We start from the raw sequence: 19,802 nt of genomic DNA on the forward strand, positions 1-19,802 counted from the left end.
AAAAATTAAAAATGTCCATTTGATAAAATTGAATTGACTGCCTTTGATGTTGTTATAAAAAGATCGGGTGATTCTCAATTTGGTTTTTGTGAATTGCAAAATCACTAAAAGGGTATCTTCTATATATAACCTTTATTTTTTGGTTTTGTAGAGTATTTTACAATTTTGCTTGTTAAAATGTATAAAAAAATGATGGATATGAACTTTGGAAGGTAGATAGGTTGCTATAAAATGTTTACTAACTTAATGTGGTTAATGCAAGTTAAAATTTTAGATAAGTATGGAAGGAAACAAAAAGGAACCACTTACAGGAAATCTAAGGAGAAGCACGTAAAGAAAAGGAGTTGAAGGGTCAAACCGAGCTTTTCTAAAAAAAAACACCACCTTAGATTCATTGGTTCGATATTTTATGTAGAAGTCAAGTTTGGTGTTTGGTGTTAACTACATACATATTAGAAGTTTAGTTGTCATTTGTGAGAGTAGACGATGAAATTAACTTAGGTTGGGATTTTGAAGGATTTGCATTGCATTTTGATTATGATGATTTGGTTTTATGAAATTGATGAGGATATTTTGGTAATGCTTAGGCCCCGTTTGATAGTTGCTGACTGAGAAATTGCTGATTGAGAAAGATCTGTCTGAGTAAGAAATTCTGACTGAGTAAGAAATCATATTGTTTGATTGAAAATCTGACCGAATGTGCTGACCGGTGTAAAATGACCATTTTACCCTGATGCTATACACGTTTCTATGCAATATAATAATAATAATAATAATAATAATAATAGACATTAATAATAATAATAGACATTAATAATAATAATAATAATAATAATAATAATAATTTATACAAAAACCTCCGCCATAATAAACATTAAATATATTATTTTAAAGCTAAAACACAAAAAACCTTTTAGCTTGCTGGCAAACACCATTGCTCCTACAAGGGATACCCAAGTTCTATTCTTGTAGCCTTCATTAGTTGTGAATTTTTATCCAAGCCAAGGGTACTATTGGAAAGCCTTGTTTTCTTTCTCAGTCAGCCAACTCCCAACTTCTTTCTCGGTCAGACATTGCTTTCCGAGTCAGACGACAAGATTTTATCTATCAAACACCTTTTGTCTGACCGAGTCAGCAAAAATGTCTGACCTGACTCAGCCAGATGCCATATCAAACAAGGCCTTACTTTTTAGTATGCTTCTTCCACTAACCAAATTTGATTATACTCTAATGTGTTTTTGAAAATATTTTTTTGAGGTTTGATTTTGGGGTTGGGGGACAAGCCCTAAAATTGTTAACCTCTAGACTCTTTCTAGATTTTTCATGTCTTACACTTTAATTTTCATTTGTATTCATATCAGATTAATAGGTTAATAGATAAAGTTTGATGAAGAGCTTGGATATTTTAGAAGACATTGGCTTATTTAATGTCTATACTTATACTATTTCCTTTGAATTGATCGGTACTTCTAAACAATTTGAATAAAGTATGTAAACTTGAACATTGGGACTAGTTTTTCCTATTTAAATTGTTTTTTAGAATAAAAGTTGAACTTTGCTAAACTATTTTCAAATAGTTCATGCAATGGATATTTCATCGTTCGTTCTATGTATAGTTCCAACTAACATGACAATTGCTCCTTTACAAAAATCTCTCCAATCCATGGAATCATATTGTTTATATTAATGTAGATCTTTTGGAAGGGTGGCTAATATTAATATAGATCTTTTGGAAGGGTGTATGATGTTTGCTCAATTTATTTAAAAGGATTATAGAAATAAGAGACACAACATTTTTTGGAAAGATAAGTGGCATGATAACATGATTCCAAAAGGCAAATACCCAAGCTTTACTGGATCAAAGCTTAAAAAACCATTTAATCTCACATAGAATTCTACTGGGTGATTTATTTGAATTGGAAATGAAGTCTTGGGGATGTTTTGGAAAAAAAATGGGAAAATTTATTTGAGTTATTAGAATGTGACAAATTTTATTATTCTTTAGCCAAATGGGGGTAAATCGATGATATATGTTGTTTTTTCTTACTTAGGTAATTTGAGGATCTTACTAATGTTGCTTCTTTGTTCTCGATCCAATTGATGAATTCTAGTCTAACCGGATACTAATTAAACTTAAATGCTTCACTTGAAGGAGCTAAATAATCATATAGTCTTGTTCAGACATATTTTCTCATCCCCCTTATGCATTTTTTGTAGTACTAAGGAAGGAGAACAGTAACCATGTGTTTCTGAAATGTCATTTCACTAAGTACATTTGAATTAGGTTTTGTCCTCGTTAGGTTTGGGCTTTAGGCTATACAATTTGATTCATTAACTCTTACCCTTTGTTGGTATTGCTTTATACATCGATGATTTAGACCAGTCTCGAGTTAGTCTTGAGACAGTTCGGTTTTTTTAGACCGGTCTCAGAACAATTCAACCTTTTTTTGTTCTTGGTCATTTTCGGTCCGCTATCATAGTCTTTTTGTGTGTTTTTTTCGGTTCAATTTTGGGGTCTTCAGTTTGGTTTCAATATTTTTTGGTTTTTTGGTTTTGGTTTCAAGTTTTTCCATAAGCAAATCAGTGATTGACTCTGAAATGACACATGAAGATTTACTAAAAGTGATACACTAATATTTCTTAAAAGAGAAAAAGAAAGAATAAACTTTGGATTACAAATTCTTTTAGAATGGTCTTGGGTCAGTCTACTGTAGGTCCAATCTCATTTTAGATTGGTTCAGTCTCATAATTGTTTTTAGAATTTGTTTGAAGGCTTCAATTTTGTTCATGTCTAGGTGTTCTCTCATACAACACCAATAAATTCATGTTCCTCCACACAATGACATACTTGATTTTCTAGTTCATTTGGAAAGCTAGAAAAGCACTCATTTCTAAAAGGAAAGCATTTTCCTTAATGAAAATGGCAGATAAATTCAACTTAATTTGTTTTATTAAACATAGAGAAAAAAATGTTTTGCCTAGATTGGCACAATTGGTGTTGTTTATCCATGTTAGCTTGTTTGTAACATCCTGTTTCGAGAAGTTTCTTATTTCGGGATTATGGACAATAAAATAGGTCAATTAAAGGCCTTGGGGTTCAATGGAATAAGGTTTAGACCCTATTGGATGTTGATAATATTGGTTATAAGATCCAAGCTCTCGGTTTGTGTTTTGGAGTCAAAGGATAAAATGGGAAAAGTGATGTTTCAGAATTCTTTCATGAAATAAGGATTTTAGTTCGGTATGTTTTAAGTCAAGACATAATTAGATAGGATTGTGGGGCTTTTCAATACCTTTCAATGCATATAAAGAATGCCAAAAACAAAGAAGTTATGGTTGTTTGAAGTTGAAGAGGGAAACATGGACTTTTGATTATGCATGATGTAATTTAAAGTTACTCATGTCATAACGAGGATTTAATGAATTATACAGGGCGTAAATTACGTTACACAAGGCGTAATTTGGGCATATTAAAACCTTAAATCTTTGGTTTTGATCCCTATTTAAGAGCTCTAACTTATTGGAAAAACTCTCATTACCAGCCTCCATCACCTAAGATCATTCCTTGAGAAACCTTAGCCTCCTCTCATTTCTTTTTGAGCCTTGCCATCATTTGTGAACTTATTTATCCATTGGAAGGTTGAATCTTAATGAACAAGGTGGTGGCAAAGTGTATAGAATAAGTGTTTAAGTATAGATCCAACAAGATTACATCATTCTTGGACCATTGTGAGTAAAAAGCTTCCAACTTGCTCATTGGTTTCATAGATCTAGTCATTTGTCATATTTGCCACTTTTTGGTCATTTTAGGGCATAAAGTTTATATCTTGAAAGTTTTTGACCTTGTTATTGATGGGTTTTCTGGGTCATAAACAAAATTACATGTGGATGAAAAACACTTAAACCCTTGAGTTCACATGCAACTTATAAAGGTTTTATGTTTTTTCTATTAATATCAACTAACTATGAATATTAAGAAACCCTAGGAGAGAGGCTATGAAATCGAAATTCATATAAAATTAGGGTTACATACCTTTTGATTATTATAGTAAACAATCAAAGTAGAATCCTTCTTCTAGATCTTGGAAAGCTAGCAACAAAGGAATAGATGTCTCTAATGGCTTATAACCAAAACCCTAGTAGGAAGAAGACTTGAGTAGAGAGGAGGATGGAGAAATTTTTTGACTCTATGAAGGCAAGTAGGATAGGAAAAAAATAATAAGATCCAGGGCGGGGTTTATATATCTAAAGGAAACTTGATGCTAAAGCTATGGTTTTTGTGATAAGGCCCAGATTCGTTAATATAATAATCAACCTGCCTTATTTTCTTATCCTAAGCCTCATGAACAAAAATTCTAGGTTATTTCTAGCCAAATTTCGTTCACCCCTATCCCATGGGGTTCTAGAGTTTTCCTGCTTCGACTTTCAATAAATAACCAAATAGTCCTTGCACTTTTAATCAATTCAATTAATCCTAAAATTAATTCCATATAATTTCTTATTAATTCCAAATTAATTATTATTATTTATTATTAATACATTAATCATATAATATATTAATAAACTATTTATTCCAATTTGTTAATCATATAATCCTAAAATTAATTCCATATAGTTATTATTATTTATTATTAATACATTAATCATATAATATATTAATAAACTATTTATTCCAATTTGTTAATCATATAATAAATTGGAAATTCAGCCTCTTCCTCCAAAAGCCATTTTATCCAAATACTAGTTTTGAGGGCAACCCAAAAAGAACTTTGCTTTTAATTCAATAATATACCAATTTAGTTATCGGCTTAGACACCTTAATCTAATAGTCTTCCACTTGGATAAGTCTGTAACTACAATTGCAAGTACAGACCTTGAAAAAAACAACAAATAGTGATTTCCAAAGCCACTTCCAAACTCTGATTTAAATAAGTTATTGGGCGTAAGATATGTGACAACCCCAAATCTATTCCCGTTACAAACCCTATTTTCGCTAACGGAATGCGTCATTATATGTTATTTCTCGGTATTGTTCAGGTCGTCAATAAATAAATATTTAGTTAATTATATGTTCCGGTATTATCATGAGTAATTATAACTTGCAAATGTTAACCCCGTTTAACTAAATAAAGTTATATTACTTTTCAACCACTTCACCCGGGTAAAAAGTTTTAACCCCGATAAACTTTAGCATCGGGTAGCCGTGTATCGGGTACAATACCCGAGACATATAAAAACGCTTGAACACTACAATTGAACTCTTTTACCACACTTTCACCTCTCTCTCTCACTACTTCCTCTCTCTAGACCCGAAATCGACTCCAAATCCGCGAATTTCCGACTTCCAAACGTAAGGATTCATCCCCTATCTTAATCTAAACATACTTTACTGCTTTTAGAGTCCAAAATCATAAGAATCAAGGACCAAAAAGGAGTTTACGGCCTAAGAAGCTTCATAGGCCGTAAACCCCCAAAATCATGCCAAAAACTTTGTTTTTCCTTCCTTTAAGCTTATGGACTAGTTAAGGCATAAACCTAGGGGACTTTGGACACTAAAACACAAGGATTTGACATGTAAAAAGGAGTTTACGGCCCAAGCATGTGCTTAGGCCGTAAACACCTCAAACACCCCAAAAACACTTGTTTAATGTCCCAAAAACTCATCTAGGGTGTTTGGCAATTTAGACTTGACAACAAGGAAGGCTTAAATGCATCAAACAACATCATTTGATGGCAAAAAGAGGAGTTTACGGCCAAGGCTAAGCTTGGGCCGTAAACACCCATATTTTTGTGTCAAACAAGTCCCAAAACCCCTGAAATGCATGTAAGGATTTTAGCTAAGGCCTTTGGAAGTGTGTTGTACCATTAAACTTCACATTTGAGCACAAAATGAAGAGTTTATGGCCAAGGATGTTCTTGGGCCGTAAACTCCCCAAAAATGTATGCCAAATTGTCCCAAACTCACTATAGGGCCTTCTAGGATTTATCTAAGGTGTATGAGACCATGTTGTACCATTAAAACATACATCTTGAAGGGTTTAATTGAGTTTACGGCCCAAGAACAAGTCTTGGCCATAAAATCCCCAAAAATGTCACAAATTATGATGTTTAATCCCTTCTAATAGTCCAAGACACATACCATTAAATTAAGGAAGTGAAATAAGGCCCTAATCATACATTTTGGAGTGTCACAAGAGTTTACGGCCAAGCCTAGGGGGCTTACGGCCGTAAACTCCCAAAGGATGGCCTTTGGGCCATAAACTCCAAAGGAGTGAGCTCGTGAACCCTCCCGTAAATCATTCATGACTTTGTACCACTCCCGGGAACCCCTTCTAGGCCTTAAAACCCCGAAAACGATGCTAGAATGTCTAAATACTATAATGAAAAGCATGAGATGATTAACTTCTTGTAAAATACATATTTCATATGACATTAGGGTCCTAGGAGGTGCTCAAGTGGTTATTGGGTACCAAACACTCAATCGACACTTTTACCCGATTTACCCGATTCACCCGATTTCCGCGATTTCAGGTGAGTTCATACCCTTTAAATGAACCTTTCAAATGTTTTATATGTTTTAGGGGGGAGATACAAGTTGAATATACATGTTTATAAAAAGTTATACAAGACTATTTTTCAGATTTCAGAATTTATCACATGTGATTCACAACCTGTAGTTCAAATCACATGTGATTTATCACTATGCTTTATAAATAAATCAATTGTTTTCAAAACTATCCTGGATTAACAAACAAGTTTTGAATGTTCCTTTCATACAACACTTTTGTTTAATAAAACTCTTTATAAGAATGTAATCATACTAATATATTTATATAAGTAAGACTTGAAGGACTTAGGACCGATAGCTCGCCTTATTTCCTGTTTCTTGTTTGATTGTGGGCTTAGGGTAGTGGTTATCCATCCGACTATCATTGATTTCTTAATTATATATCTCGTATATTAGTACGGATTACGAGTATTTTTTTTATTTCATTAATTACCTGAACCACTAACTTGATTAGAACCACACACACTAAATTAACTATAATAGGTATAGTTAAGGACTCTATCCCTTGTTTCAACTATTACTCTACACTACTATAATTCTCTCTATTATGAAACAATACACTAATAAGAGAATACAATACAAGTTATACGAAAGATTACTACACTATAATACAAGAGAATGCACTAATCATGAGATAATCCACTAATCCACTACGGGATACTCTATACGCTACACACTATGCCCGAAGTATTCCGATAGGAAGACGACACTATATGTATAGATCTATACGGGGCAAACGCTATTACATCCCGACTGATAACTTCAGTCCGAGCCGCTCAGGCCTAGGGATGCCTTTACTCTACTACACTATGCATGACTGGGAAGGTCATGGGTGTCCGCTATTACTCACACTATTGGGAACATACAAGAAAGACACTATAACCGCACTAAAATACTAAAAGAAAGATGAAGTAATATCCCGAAGTAAATAAGTATCTAATACTAAAGGATGCTGCACCACTATTATATACTCCAAGAATAACTCACTATATTACATTACTTAATGGTGAGTCACTATTACACTTCTATGATAAATGGCATTCAAAGATAGAAATAACATATTTCTTAAAGTTTTTCATTTACTATACAGTTCTGGAAAATACGGGATTTTCTAGGTTTTACCACTATTTATGATTTCAAACTTCAGTTTTCATGCTAATGACTCTAATGCTTTTTATACAAGTACTCACACTAAACTCTTATGAACTCACCAGCTTTATGCTGATACTCTTTTCAAAATAACTTGTATCTTCAGGTCAAAGATAGACAGGTACAACCGCAGTATTTTTGGAGACGATGGAGGATGCAAGACCCATCTCTTATTTTTGTTTACTTCTGGTGTTTGTCAAACATTACAAAACACACTTGTAAATACACTTACTATGTAAATGAAATGGTTGTATGTTTCTTGCTTTTACTATTATACAATTGTGATGATCCCGTACACTACGTCATCCACCCCGAAACATATTCCGCCGTTATCGGTTTTGGGGTGTGACAAGATAAGTGATAAGTTATTCCTTCATTCTTTAAGATATCATATGGACACGAGACATGGATCAAAATCAATCTCATTGTCCAATATTATGTTTCCCTATTTCTTGATTTGTAAAGACTTAATTGGACTTCAAATTGAACACATCAATTAGTCCTGGTTGGGCCCAACACTATATAGTCAACATCAAATCATCGAGGGGGCAATGATATCCTTTCTCCTGTTAAGGAAAAAAGGAATGGATTGATTTGACTATGTAGTCATAAAATTTACATATCAAATCACACATGGAATAACCCTTTATAACATCTAGTTACGAAATGTGTTTAAGTTAACCAATGCATAACTGATCTGTAAATTATGAACTACATATATATGCTTTAAGACTAGTAGATGTTATCGTCTTAGAATTACTTGTGACAAGATCCATGAAGTAATCTCTAAGCGTAGGTTTATCCAATACTTTAAAATCCATATTTTAAAAGTATTCGTGAATATTGTCGCAATTCAAATTACAATGTCTTAACCTCAATCGACAGTCTACAATCAATTCATGACAGTCTTAATTCATTACTTGCTTCCAAAAGTATGAACGACTGTGGAGGTTTGAATAATTTGAATTACTCAGGAAGTGTAAACATGCAAAAAGAAACACTAGAATAAATAATTTAATAAGGTAGTACGATACTCATAAATAATTCTAATGCGATTATACCAACCTTTAATCTATAAAGATCGATTAGATCTTGAACAAGTATGTAAATATAAAACTGTATGAACGCAATAATAAGAACAAGTCAAGAAGGAATCAAACGTGTCGAATGATTAAACAAAATCCTCAGAAGAGCTCGATTTAGAACATCAACTGTAGAGGATTGGTAGGTTACAAGAACGATTAAAGAAACCTGTTATGCTCTAGATGAATCGCTAATTTCTTAATCTCTCAAATCGTTAACCTAATATGCATTCAAGCGTAAACTTATATACAAAACATAAAAGGTTCTCGGTTGGACAGGCCCAAACCGGAATACAAAGTGACTAATACTATCGAGCCCAAAAGACGCAATCTTCAAAATAATCTTCGGCCCAACAATCTCCCCCTTTGTGTCAATTTGGAGCGAGACCCTCACTCTCTTTTCACAGCAGAGGGCTTCTTTACCGTCTCAAAAATCTTCGGTATTATAGCCAGAATGTGATGCCTGAAGGTGATATACCAACGAAGCATGTCAGTGAAGTTCTTCTTGTCTGCTGTTGAGTTCTGTTTGCATCGGTGAATGATGTTAATAATATGCTCCAGACAATCTGTAGAAAATAGATGTTTGTCTACCAAAGCAAATAGAAACTTATGCTTGTCGCCTCTGGTGAACATAACTGTCAGATTGGAAGAATCAATTTGCCCTATCTTCATTTTATGAACATCTCCTATCTTGGAAGTGGGCTTGACGGTTGGTTTCTTGTTCATAACTTTTGCTATTTCCTTATCCATAGTGGCGAGCTCATGGACGTAGGAAGCCAACATTATTTTAAGATGTTTAAGAATCGGTTCATACTCTCTTTGGTTGGAGAGAAGAATGTTGTATAGCAGAATCCAATCATGCGGATTCAGACTGGGAAGATCTGCCAGAGAAATAAGATGTTCTGTGTAGGCCGTTCCTCTGTTGATTTTGAAATTAACGTTCACAAGTTTCCCAACCTGTGTCGGTTTCAGTACCTTGACTTTAATGATTTTCTGAGCGCTCCATGTCAAGTACTGCGGTTGACCATACTTCAGATAGAAATCTATTAGCTCTCTGTCAACCTTCGGGTTCGGATGAGGGACATCAGCAGTGACATCAAAGCAATGAAATGTGAAAGCTTTGCGCGTGATTGGCATGTCGAACTGCGAGTCTTTTGTATTTTCACACTCGAAGGATGCAATCGGTTCCAACCAATATATGGAAGGAAACTCAATCGCTTGAGTGATGAGTGTGTCTCTGTCCCAATCTGGGAACAAAGTCTTCTTGGCTTGAATGGCCTCCTCATCCTCCCTGATCTTTCTTTCCCTGGCCTCGGCCTCTCGAGCTATCTTTAGAGTTTCATCAAGCTCTTTGTCCCTTTTCTTGCGTTGAAGAGCTTCAGTGATAGTTTCATCTGAATCTGATTCGCTCTCAACAAGGACTTGTTTCCCAGAACCCGAAGCTACATTAACCTTCGGTTCTGTCTTGGACACACCTTCCTCTCCCCCTTGTCGCGGAAGAACAAGCTTCTCCGGGACACCCTTCATTTCACTCAGGATGTTAATAGCAGGAAGGAGTTTCGCCTGGAGATGCTGTCTGATAGTGAGGGTTAGGAAGGGATCATGAGTGTCAAGAACATTTGTTAACATATTCTTGACATCACCAGCGCAACTTTGAAGAACTGCTCGCTGAGTCTTTAGCAAAGAAATTTCTTGTTGTGCCTGGGCCAGTTGGATCTTTTGTAAGTCGATGGTTGCCTGGTGCTTGACAAGATCTTCCTTCAGGGTGCTCTCGGCTGCCAGAGAAGCAAAACGTGAATCCAAAGTTTTGAGAAATGAGGAGGATTCAGTTTTGAGGTCAGCGCGCAGAGCCTCGAATTTGGTGGTTTCACCCTGAAGGGTAGCCGAGAAAGAGTCTACGGACGCTTGAAGCTTGGCCGCACTAGAGTCAGCGTGAGCTTTTAGAGAATCAAGAAAGATCTGAGTTGTGTGAACAACCTCAGAAACTTCCTTGGTGGCTTTTGAGCATGAAGCAGCTGAGTTATCTATGGCGTCAGTTGAACGATCCAAGGCGTCAGTGTACGTCTTGATCGCAGACTCAATGAAGGCTTTGAGCACAACACCCCCGTAGGCTTTATTATCAGCCAGCAGACTATCAAGTTTGGCGTGAATTTCCTGAATCTGCTGACTAGAAACAGGGGTATCGACATCTGTGTCTGTAGGAATCCGGTAGGGGCTATAATAGATAGAGTCGAACTCTTCATCATCGCCCCCAAGGTAGCACCGGAGTTGGAGGGTGGGGAAGGAGATGGGGGAAGGTTGATGACCGGGGTTTCAACCACAGTAGCAGCCCCTGTATCAGATACATTGACCGTTACTGGTGGTTGGGAAGATTCGGTGATAATAGGCGTGGAGATAGAGGATGAAGGATGAGGAACAGAGAGGGGAATGGTAGGTTCTGTTGTTGTTGGAGGGATGGTTATAGGAACAGAAAGTGTGACCTTCTGTGTGGGTGATTGGGGTGGGGTTGGAATTTTTGGAGAAGTAGGAGGAGTGGGTGATTTGGTAAGTTGGGGAGATGTAGGTGGAGAGGTTGATTTGGGAATTTGAGGAGATGCTGGTGGAGAGGGTAGATGAGTGCCCGCTGGAGAAGATGGTTGTTGAGGAGACTGAACAGGTGTTGTTTCGGTTTGAGGAGCAGCAGCCTCTGTGTGTGATGGAGCAGATTCAGAAGAAGGAGACCCTTTGGCTCTTTTAGCCATCTTCTTGACCTTTTTGGATTTGGATTGAGAAGGTGCCTCTGCCTCAGACTTGCGTTTGGAGGATCTTCTCTTTCTCTCCTTCTTCGGTTCAGGTTCTTTCTTTTATGCTTTCTCCTTTTTGCTTGCCCTCTTGCCACGGTTGGCAGGTTGATCGAGGGCATCAAGAGCAGCACGTTGTTCCTCGGACAGAACCCTAGGAGGCAAGGGTGTTCTGGTGCTGTAGTCAGCCATGATTTTGCTGTGTGGCGTGACGCACCTATACATGGACTCAGGGATCAATCCATAGTGAAGAAACTTACTTGGATCGGAGACTATGATCTTCTTGGTGTGGTAAGATGCAATTGAAGCCGTAAGAGCATCCTTCATTACCGGGATGTCAAGGGAATCCATGGCCCTTCTGGTGATAAGCGTCCAAAACCTGCCGCATGAGATCTCGGAGTACCTGGCAGTTGTGTTGAGACTCTGAACGACTTGAGCCCAGATTATGGAGCCATAATCTAGATTGATGCCGTTGTAAAGACCATACATGATGGTCAGAAACCCTTTGCTTGTGGTGTCAGAACCACCACATCTCTCCGCTAAACCCTTAATAAGAAGGGTAAGCAATCCGTTCCACTGAGACGGAAGACAGGATTTCTTGACTTTGGCAATGGTGGTAAGAACATCCGTATACCCCATTTCATACATCATCGAAAAAAGTTGCACAGTGGTGATGAAATCCGGTGAGATAACGGAGGAGTCGACGGCAAGCCCTAAAAGGGAGCAAAACCGTGTTTTGGACACCGAGGTTTTCTTGTCGTGAATGGTGAAGAAGATACGGTCCTTATGTTTGTTGTAGTTGGCCGTTGTGTAGACTTGGGAGAGCAGGGACATGGGTACGGCCTCCACTTGCGTGAGTGCCAACACCAATGGGGAATATTTGAGGCATTCCACCACGTGTAGCATGTAGGAGTCATATAAGAATGGCGTCATCTCTATAATCAAATTTTGATTAGGTTTGATTGAGAGCAGAGAAGAGGAGGCAGTTTGATCTTGTGTTGAAGAAGAAGTCGCCATTGTTGAGTTGTGGAAGAAGATGAACAGTTAAAACTTTTTCAGAGAGAGAATTCGTGAGAGGTAAATGCCAAATAACACGATCCCCCCTTATTTATACCGTTCACAGGAGAGAGAAAATTGTGATGATGAAGAAACCAAAACGTCGCCTGAAAAAGTGCGATTGTAAGTTATGGTGTATCCCAGGAATATGTCAGCACACGTGGGTGTGAAAGGAATCAATTGCACGCGCCCAAATCATTTTTTGTACCGTTTGAAATTCTTGTGCATAAGAGTGTGAAAGATAAAGAAATAAATCAAAGGTGTTTGGGATGTGAGTGTTGTCTATTAAGAAGACAGAAAGCGGAAGATTCCGGGCAAGAATCGCTTCCTTCAAGGCCAAGAGTGACCTGAAGTGCTTGAGTGGTTTCCCGAGAAATACGATCAGTTGTCTTTTAACAAACAATGAAAGGCATCTTTTGATAATGGGCTGAAGGGTGGCTGAACTCAAACCGAACATCAAGTCTTAAAATAAAAATGAGTGTTGGTAGAGATACCTGTGAGATCGATGTGATCTGTTGAACAGGCAGGAGGGAAGTATTTCGTGACGTGAATGGTATAGATAGAAATCTCAAAGAAAAAATAAACTGGACCTCTTTGGGAAGAAATGTCTTAGGTGGAGACAATTTCATAAAAGATCACGCAAAAGGAAAATGAGATTTCCAAGTAATAGCTTGAGTTTATCACTCACCGTCAATTCATTTCAGGTATTGGATTTTGGGTTTCACTTAGACCGTGGTAAACGAATCCAAGATCATAAACACAGATGTTGTGAAACCATAAGCCTCAGTGGTAAAGACCGAAAGCATCAAGGGTTACTTTGGGGAATCGAATGTAAATGAAGAAGATAAGGAGATGGGTAAGAGACCGAACGTACCTTCTGCTATAGAATAGGGACAAAGCAGAGCAACTCATGTTTCAGATGAGTAAAGTAAGGTAGCTCTAGACCGAGTGTGAGAAAGTAGCCTGATTAGGAAGAAACGATAGGTATTGATCGAATCATTAAGGCATGCTCGAGGTCATAGAGGCTTGCGACAACATACAACAGCATGCTTCTAGGGACGTCTAACTAGTCTGATAAAGATAAAACATACCGGGGTAAACACTACAGAAAGAGATGCTTGTATGCACCTGTGCAAAACGTACACCGACCAGAAAGATAAAGTGTTTTTGTAATTTTGGAATTTTCTGAAAAATAAATAAAAATAGAAAGAGAAAATGTTTTTGGAATTTTGGAATTTTCTGAAAAATAAATAAAAACAGAAAGATAAAATGATACAACATAAAAAATTAGGAAGCAGAGATAGACTGATCGATCTGTGTATTTCGGTGACAATTTCAGAATTGAGAAGAACTTAGCGGTCTATCTCGTTCGGTTCAGTAAATCCTTAGAGCAGAGAGAGACCAAGCGTGCTGTTTGCGTGGGTGCCTTTAAATTACTAGGACAGAGAGGGACCGAGTAGTCTGGTTGCTTCGGTTCCTTTATTTTACCAGAGCAGAGAGAGACCGAGCGGTCTGGTTGCTTCGGTTCCTTTATTTCACCAGGGCAGAGAGAGACCGAGCGGTCTGGTTGTTTCGGTTCCGTTAAAGCACCAGAGCAGAGAGCAACAGAGCGGTCTGGTTGTTTCGGTTCCGTTAAAGCGCCAGAGCAGAGAGCAACAGAGCGGTCTGGTTGTTTCGGTTCCGTTAAAGCGCCAGAGCAGAGAGCAACAGAGCGGTCTGTCTCGTTCGGTTCTTGATTCTTAAATAGAGATTTGAGGATTTGGGACCGACTCTGCAACCATCATACCCAAGCCTTGTAGAATTTTATTGAAGGTCGTTTCAGGAAGTGCTTTGGTGAAGACATCGGCCAATTGATCAGTGGTTCTAACAAAGTGTATTTCGACGTTTCCATCTTCCACGTGATCTTTGATGAAGTGATACCTCAGTGCTATGTGTTTGGTTTTAGAGTGTTGCACTGGGTTATGATAGATCCTAATTGCACTTTCAGAGTCACAATATAGTGGGATCTTCTTCATATTGAGTCCATAGTCTCGAAGTTGACTCTGGATCCAAATCACTTGTGATGTGCAGGATGCAGCGGCAATGTATTCCGCTTCAGCAGTAGATAGTGACACACAGGTTTGCTTCTTAGACTGCCAGCTAACTAACTTCCCATCGAGGAATTGGCAGCCACCAGTTGTGCTTTTTCGGTCGAGTCCACATCCTCCAAGGTCAGCATCAGAATAGGCTTGAACAAAGAAGCCTGAGTTGGATGGATACCATAGACCTAAGGAAGTGGTTTGCTTGAGATAGCGTAAGATGTTCTTCACTGCAAGCATGTGAGGTTCGCGTGGGTTTGCCTGAAATCGAGCACAATAACACACAGAAAACATGATATCAGGTCTGCTAGCAGTTAGATACATCAGAGAGCCAATCATTTGACGATAGAGCATGATATCGACAGCCGGTTTGTCTAGAGATGGGGTAAGCTTGGTGCCGAATGCCATTGGCACTTTGACTTTTGAGTCTCCCATCATGCCAAACTTTGCTAGGAGAGTCTTCGTGTAAGCTTCCTGATTAATAAAGATGCCTTCGGGTCCCTGTCTTATGTTTAAACCAAGGAAAAAGTTAATAGGACCCATTGAGCTCATTTCAAACTTAGTCTCCATCAGCTTTCTGAATTCAGCTGTTAAGCTGGGATTCGTGGAGCCAAAGATGATGTCATCGACATAAATTTGAACTATCATAAGGTGGTTACCTTCCTTTTTGCGAAAGAAGGTTGGGTCAACCGAACCTTGTTTAAATTTAGACATCTTTAAAAATTTTGTAAGCGTTTCATACCAGGATCTCGGAGCTTGTTTGAGGCCGTACACAGCTTTATCCAGAATATAGCAATGATTTGGATGCTTTTCGTTCACGAACCCAGGAGGTTGCTCCACATACACAGTTTCTTCGAGTTCTCCATTGAGAAATGCACACTTGACGTCCATTTGGAAAACCTCAAAGTTTTTGTGAGCAGCATAAGCCAGAAATATTCTAACAGATTCTAGCCTAGCTATTGGAGCGAAAGTCTCTTCATAGTCTATCCCTTCCTCCTGACAGTATCCCTTTACCACCAGATGAGCCTTGTTCCTGATAACATTACCTTCCTTGTCCATTTTGTTCCTAAAAACCCATTTGAGACCAATAACCGAAGCATCTGGAGGAGTTGGAATGAGGCGCCAGACTTTGTTCCTTTCAAATTCGTTCAGTTCGTCTTGTATTGCTTGAACCCAATCAGAGTGATCTAAGGCAGTGTTAACTGTCTTCGGTTTAACTTTTGATACGAATGAGTTAAACATACAAAACTCAACCTTTGAAAATAAGGATGTCTGTTTTGCCTTCAGTTGTGATCGGGTCAGAACTTTTTCAGATACATCACCAACTACTTGAGAGATAGGATGATCTCTGGTCCATTTGACAAGAGGAGGGTAATTCGGATCAAAGGTTGGGTCTAGTTCAGCATTAATCATTTCTTCTGGCTCAGATTGGCTGTCGTAATCGAGTGTCATATCATTATGTTCCCCCTCAATTGATGAGCTTTAAGAAACATGAGGTTCAGGTGTTTCTTGTGGTGCTGAGCTTCCAGGCGTTGAAGCACCTTCGGTTGGAGAGGTATCTTCGGTTGGAGAAGCACCTTCGGTTGATGAAGGACCTTCGGTTGATGTTGTAGAATTTGGCTCCCCCTGGACTTGTGAGCTTGGCTCCCCCTCGACATGAGAATTTGGCTCCCCCTCGACTGAAGCGTTGTTGGATGGAGAGTCATTAGTGGTCGATTCTCCTTCCTGCATTTTTCTTGCAGCATCTTCGACAATCTGCTTCATATTATCAACTTTGTTGTCTGCTGCACCTGCTTCAGAGAGTGAAGCTTTCTCCGGTTCGTCAAAGAGCTCTAGAAATTTGTCGTATAAATTGGCGACCGAGACTGTGACCTGGCCAGTTAGAGGAAAGATTTCCCCAGCGGTGTCTTCTTTGGCCTGTAGCTTCTTGACATAGCTATCGTCAAAGGTCACATAGTATGTCTATTCAATCCTTCTCGAACGCTTGTTTAGGACCCTGTATGCCTTGGATGTGAGCGAATAACCCAGAAAAATTCCCTCGTCGGCTTTGACATCAAACTTGTTGCGGTGTTCTTTAGAGTTAAAGATGAAACACCTTGAGCCGAACACATGGAAAAATTTCACATTGGGCTTTCTGTTGTTTAGTATCTCATATGGTGTGAGCGTGAATCGCTTGTTGAGATAGGACCTGTTCTGTGTAAAACAAGCAGCCGAAATAGCATCAGCCCAAAAATAAAGAGGTAAGGAAGCGAAACTTAGCATAGTTCGGGCAGCTTCACACAAAGATCGGTTTCGTCTTTTAACTATTCCGTTCTGTTGTGGTGTGTAGGGAGCTGAGAAATTGTGACTAATTCTCTTTTCTGCAAGAAACTCTTCAAACTCCCTGTTCTTGAATTCAAGACCATTGTCGCTCCTGATGTTGCGAACAACCTTCTTGAGATGTACTTCAATTTGCTTGATAAACACTTTCAGCTTTTGAGTCGCTTCAGATTTAAGCTTTAGAAAGAATACCCATGTAAATCGTGAAAAGTCATCAATAATAACAAGAATATACTTGCTACCATCGATGCTTTCGATAGATGAAGGACCACATAAATCGATATGAAGTAATTCGAGTGGTTCAATAACTTTTGTGTTGATTATAGATGGGTGACTTTGACGACTCTGCTTCCCCATTTCGCATGCAGCACACAAATGATCTCTGTCGAACTTGAGCAATGGAAGACCCCTAACATGACCTCCAGTGACAAGTCGGTTGATATCTTTAAAATTGAGATGAGAGAGCCTTCGGTGCCGCAACCAGCTTTCGTCGGATTGAGCTTTTGATAACAAGCATATAGCTGGGTTTCCTTTGATGGGTTTAAGGTTTAAGGGAAACATTTCACCCTTTCGCTCTGACTTGAGAATCATTTTCTTTGTCCTTTTCTCTATGATTTCAGAACCTTCATCATCGAATGAGACTTTGAGACCTATACCTCCAAGAAGCTGAGATACACTAATGAGGTTGTGTTGGAGTCCTTCCACATAAGCCACCTTCCTTATAGTAAAGTCCCCATTTGTTATCATCCCGTATCCCTTTATGGTGCCGAAAGAATTATTTCCAAACTTGACGTTGCCACCATTTTCAAGAGATCTGTATTCCCTAAGCTCCTCTTTCCTCCCTGTCATGTGACGTGAGCAGCCACTATCGATGTACCATTCTTCGTCGAACTGCTCGTCACTTATAACCTGCAAAAATTAGGCAGATTTAGGAACCCAAAGTTTCTTGGGTCCACATGAGCTTTTCATGGGAACGGGAACAGTAAGAGAGATGTCAACTAGATATGTTCGTTTTATAAGAGTTGTTTCATCTTTCCTTTTAATGGTAAAAACTTTTATTTTGTTAGGTTGGGTGTGCTCGGTTTGGACTCTGGTTTGAATTCATTGACCTTCTGCTTTCCCTTTTGTTCAGCTGACGAATGAGATTTTTGAGAAAAAGGGGAATTGGCTTTAGAGCAAGATGGAGATGAATCGGTGGAAGTAGAAGAGTTAGAAGAACGAGAAGAATTAGAATGAGAGGGTTTGTATTGAGAGGACTTCCTGGCTGGAGACTCTAGATGACCCTTTTGCTTTTGATCGTTATGGGGACCGATCTTAGAGTCTTGTTTTCTTTTGACTTCAGAACCGAACCTTTGTGTTCGGTTTGAGCTGTCCTTGTAACCGAACCTTTGGTTTCGGTTGGAGTCTTTTTCAGAACCGAACCTTTGCCTTCGGTTGATATTTTCTTGTGAACCGAACCTTGGCTTTCGGTTGTTGTGACTTTTAGGCTTTCCTACAGGATTATTTTCATACTTCAGATTCTTGTCTTGGTGTGAGAAGTATGCATTCTGGGAATGCCAGAATTGTTTCCTTTCTGAAAGGTTCTTCCTGTATCTATGGTTCCTTTCTCTCTTCCTATTCCTCGTCTGTTTAGGTTGATGATGAACATTCGCTTTCGTTTTCGGTGTCTCCTTGGCTGGTTCCTTTTGAACTGTAGGAGTTTTACTTTGAGTCGAAGGAGCAGAGGTAGCGTCTTCTTTTGCCGAACGATCATCCTCCTGAGGAATATCTTTCGTACCACTGGTGCTTGGCTCATCGAAATTGTCCGGCTTATTCAAGGGTTCAGGTATGTATCTTCCTTTGCTCTTCCAGGAGGTTCTTTCAGATAAACCAATGGTTTCGTTTGCATTATCTATTGGAGCTTCCCAGAAGTACTCATCCCAGCCATCAGCATTGTCTTCGTTAACAATACCTGTGAGTTCAGCTGTTTGATGTTCGGTTACTCCTGTCACCTTGTAAATTTGATTCGGAGTGGTCCTGACCTTTTGATACACAACTGATTTCTCAACTAATATTGGGGACTTTTGATGGGACAATTGAGCGAACTCCACTGAATTTTCAGAAATAAGATTCTTGTGGTTTTCAGGTTCGTTTTTAATAAATTCTGAGCAGTCAACCGTGTCCTCTACAGAAATTTCACTCATGTTTTCGTCCTCGTTAAGCTCAGATGCATTTTCAACATCAATTTTGTTTTCTGAGCTTACGTTGGTGTTTAAAGAGTCAGATTTTTGCATGGTTTCGGTTCTCAGTTTAAGTCTGTCATTTTCATCCAAAAGGTTTTTAAGCATGTCCTTGTGGTCCTTGGATTTAGTGAAGGACTCAATTTTGTCCAGTCCATACATGTAGGTCGGATTGACATCATCAGACGATATCACACTCTCACAATTGTAGGCTTCGGCATCGATTTCATCCTCCTTAAACTCTAGGAAGGGCAAAATCATGCGATGGATCTTATGGCCTATTTCACAATCCAAGTGAAGCTGAGTAATATTAGAATACAAACGTTTAGCAATTAAACAAAAAACATTCCTCTGTTTTAACAATTTTAAATTGTCTCTTTGCAAATAAATGTTTTCATCTTTAACTTTAACTAATTCCGACTCCTTTAACTCGATCCACATTCTCCGCTCCTCACTCTTCGACGCCACCCTGCTTAATTGATCAGTTAGGTTAGAATTGGTGACATGAGTTTGAGTTAAGCTACTATCCAGATGAGAAATTCTTGAATTAA

General features: G+C 38.5%; 1 pseudogene; it reads left to right on the top strand.

Annotated features, from left to right (window-relative positions):
- The window catches only part of LOC145008255 (uncharacterized), a 223,153-nt pseudogene that overhangs the window by 171,717 nt on the left and 31,634 nt on the right, over positions 1-19,802 (top strand).

The sequence above is a fragment of the Lactuca saligna genome, chromosome 1 (genome assembly GCF_052625555.1).
Source record: "Lactuca saligna cultivar CGN05327 chromosome 1, ASM5262555v1, whole genome shotgun sequence".
Classification (NCBI taxonomy): Eukaryota; Viridiplantae; Streptophyta; class Magnoliopsida; order Asterales; family Asteraceae; genus Lactuca; species Lactuca saligna.